This window comes from Canis lupus, chromosome 3 (genome assembly GCF_011100685.1).
Source record: "Canis lupus familiaris isolate Mischka breed German Shepherd chromosome 3, alternate assembly UU_Cfam_GSD_1.0, whole genome shotgun sequence".
NCBI classification, from domain to species: Eukaryota; Metazoa; Chordata; class Mammalia; order Carnivora; family Canidae; genus Canis; species Canis lupus.
The window spans coordinates 78,541,313-78,545,446 of NC_049224.1; the positions used below are offsets into that span (position 1 = coordinate 78,541,313).

Genomic DNA, 4,134 nt, shown 5'->3' on the forward strand with positions numbered 1-4,134 from the left:
AAAAAAAAAAAAAAAAAAAAAAACTGGTCAAAACTACATTATAATGAATGATTTTGGGGGGAGGGAAAACATATCAATTTAAACAACTAATGACTTTTTAGGAATTAAGGGAAATCTAAATTATGGACAAATTTTGGAAAATACATAAAAATATTCTCAGTTACATATAATAACTTTAACTAGTTACAGTTGTTCTAGTTAAAATCTTAAGAGTTGAAAAACTTGCTTAAAATCCTACACATATTAAATGGAAGATACTGAGCACAGATGGTCCAAACCACAGGTCCCCAGACCCAAGGTCCACAGCCCTCAATCCACCTCAGGGTCTTTGGGAAACTTCAATAACCAGTTAAATGATTACTGTGTTAACATGCACTCCAGCTCTTGCTTATATAAAAGAAGCTTATAAAGTACTATAAAAGTGGCTTATTCTCTAATATTATGAGGCCATTCTCCTTGAAATATTTTATTTTGGCATTTGAATACACATTATTTTCCCACCTACTATATTGAACTTTAAGTTAACCTTAAAAGTGGCATATTGCCATTTACTTTTTACCAAATCTTAATTGCTGAAACCTAAGAAAGATTTGGTGTATATAATAACCCTCATTTTTAGAATTACTTTATGTATATTGAATCAGGTATGTTCATGTTATTTCTTTGGGCCTGGCCACCAATAGGACTATCTAAAGGCTATTTTTCTATTTCCTTATGATAATAATTTTGTATCAGTAATTCCTAACTCTATTTTCATTTAGTCAAAACGGAAAAAAGTAAAATGTCTAGAAAAGAAGTTATTGTACATTGGGCATCTCAGATACTAATATGACAAGTAAGAATGGAAAGAAGTGTTAACCACTAACGGGAACAGCTTTAGATTTAGGGAAACTCATACCTCCAATTATTTAAAAAAAAAAAAAAAAAGAAAGAAATACATTTCCAAAAAGACGTGTAAGTACAGGGGATTTTATCAGAATTTAGATGATTCGTTGTTCATGTATCAATATTTGAACATCACATGAATATTACACACAAAATTTAATGTTCAAAACATAATCATTAACGATCTTCTTAAAACTGAGTGGCATGTAGAATTGTATTTTTTATGGTAATGTATTTACCGTTATAAGGGAACTTAACTATTTTTCTTTGCTCATGGTAGTCTTTTCTCCCTTTCTCACATATCTGCTTGGTTCATACTTCATTTTGCTACCATATAAATGCAACAAATTTGGGGCAGGTCACATTCCTTTTCCCTATTACTAAAGTTACATTCACCCAGCTTCCATTTCTCTTTTAGAAGCACCAGGCCTTTTGCTATAATCTATCGCTATATATCTAACCCAATGAGTCTCATTCTTAGGGTCAGCACACATCCTGCATTTTATGGATGACCATCAGTGGCAGCATAATAGCTTTTGCTCCAGGAAGATATACTATGCAATCACACATAATCAAGTATTTCTTTTCAGCAAGGCTTGAGAAACTAAATAAAGCAATCATGTAAAATGTCCAATGGCTATAAACACTTACTCTTTGACAAGAGGTTTTTATGTTTTCCATACATTTTAATTTAGAAAAAAAACATTAGAAGATTTTAATTTTATATCACAATTATTGTACCAAAACACAAAAGAGTTTAGCTCTTATTTCAAATAGAAAAAAAAAAAAATGATATTATGGTTAAAAAGCTTTTTTTTTTTTTCTTTTACAGGCCATCTTATAAAAACTGACAATACTTGAAAGATAACATATGTAAAATAATACTTCCCAGAATTTGATTCTTGTCTTTTCTCAGATTCATGTAAGGGTGAAAAATTCCTTCTTCATTAGCTTTTCTGGTATCTCATATATTCTTGTGTTTATATAATTCCAGTAAGGGGGCAGCCCGGGTGGCTCAGCGGTTTAGCACCACCTTCAGCCCAGGGTCTGATCCTGGAGACCTGGGATCGAGTCCCACATCGGGCTCCCTGCATGGAGCCTGCTTCTCCCTCTGCCTGTGTCTCTGCCTCTCTCTCTCTCTCTGTGTGTCTCTCTCTGTGTGTCTCTCATGAATAAATAAATAAAATCTTTTAAAAAATAATTCCAGTAAGGCCTTGATTTTGAGTTTAAATGTGTAAGAATATAAAATTTAGTTAAACAAGCAAACAATGATAATATAAATTCATAAATGGGTACTTAAATATTTTTATAATGTATTAGAGTGAGAAGCAATGTTAAGAATAGGTGTAAATAAAGTACTAACCTAGTAAATAAGACTGATAATATGAGAGAAATTTTCTTGGAGAGACTCCAGTTTACTTTGAGGAATGCATAGAATTTAGCTGCATGAAGAAGAAATAAGGCATTTTATTTTTTTTTCATTCAACAAGAAGCCATAACTTTATTAATGATAGAAACAGTACAAATTTCAAACCAACCTGCAGTTATTCTTTTGAAACAACAAAAAAAGTCCTTGTTTTCACATGGTTACATTGTTAATTCCATAACAGCATTTACAATATCATTACTGTTGTTCTTCAGGGCTGGGACTGCCTTTGCTCTTGACACATTTGCTTGTGACATGACCAATTCTATGTCCTTAACCTCTACACTCGTTTCATCAACCTCTTCCTCTTCACTCTCCTCTTGTACAGTTGGAGTCTGTGTGTTTTCTTGAATGTTTGAGACAGCTTCACCTTGAACTTTGAATTTCTCAGCAGCTGCTCGATCTTGGCTTAACCAAAAACTATGCAGGTATCTGAAGCTGGGCTCTTGTCTGGATAGTGACTCTTGTAACCCCTGTAACCTATTGAAGATCCAGTTTGGACATAGCCTTTCGTGCATTCTTTTCACTCTGGCTCTGTTTTGCTTTACTGACTGGTTCTCCATCTATTTCAGCTGCTGCTGCCAGCTGGGCTTGTTGTATGGTTGCTTGTGTGGAATCCTGTTCCTCAAGGTCTGGTCCTGATTCATCACTGTCAGGTTTTGTTCCAGACCCTGTCTCTGCCTGGTGCTGAGGGGACTCCTGCTCTGTAGCAGGGACGGTTTCTGTGGCTTCACCACACATTTTGTGTGGGGAACACAGAACCAAGATGGTAGCAGGAAGAGGGAATAAGGCACTCTAGACAGAGTCCTATGATCTCCACGAAATGTGATATGTTCAGAAAGCAAATCATTCCATGTATCTTGGTTAGAAGTGTCACAGCAAAATCTCTAGTTGCCTACTAAATATTAATTTTCTTTCTCTATTTCTCTATTAATGCTTTCTGACTCTCTTAATCACAAGAATATCTAGCTTTTTCTTTAAATCTAGGTGGGGCCACATAATTAAGTTGTGGCCAAAGATACAAGGGGAGATTAGTTTGATCCCATCTGGAAGAATCCTTAAGGAAGTAGCATAACCTTCTTTGTCCCCTTTTCAATCGTGGTAACTGGGATTCAGATATTTGGATTTCTGTGTGTGAGAAAGAAATAAACGGATATTTGCTTTTAAAAAATCTAGTTTTGAATTTTTGTTACTAGTGGCTAAACATAATTTTAACAAGTATATACGAAGAGTAGAGAAACTTTAACCAAGAATCATACCATGAAGGTCTTTATACGTCAAAGATTTTTAACTGTGGCTTTTGAATATTGGGAAGTCCTTAGTACTTTCAAACAAGGGGATATTATAACGGATTTGAATTTTAGAAATATGATTCAATAATAATAGAATAGATTTGAATGTTATTGGACAGGAAATCCAGTTTAAAATCTAGTTGAGGAATCTAAATGTATCTAGGAAGACTCCAGGGCTTTAATTAAATCATAGTATCATTAACCAACATGGGAAATAAAGGCAAAGGGCATGTTTTGAGAAACAGTAATGAGTTCAGCTTTGGGTATTGGGAAAGGGAGTATCTATGAGACATTCAAGAAAAGCTATATGGCTCTTATTGATTCAAGAAGAAAATTCTGATAACCAGTAGTCAACATCCTTTATATACAAACATATCAATAAAGTGACTAAAGATCTGACCCTATTTTCTCTCAAGTCAAGCTAAAACCTTCTCTACAAACCAAATAAGCATGGAAGCTGGTTTAAATACATACATACAAATATAAAACAAAATAAAGAACACAATGGACACCATTCTCTCTCATTAACAC

At 34.0% G+C, this 4,134-nt stretch overlaps 1 pseudogene; it reads right to left on the bottom strand.

Moving 5' to 3' along the window:
• Positions 1-2,472: 2,472 nt before the first annotated feature.
• Positions 2,473-3,052, bottom strand: LOC100688652 (annotated as a pseudogene).
• Positions 3,053-4,134: the final 1,082 nt, after the last annotated feature.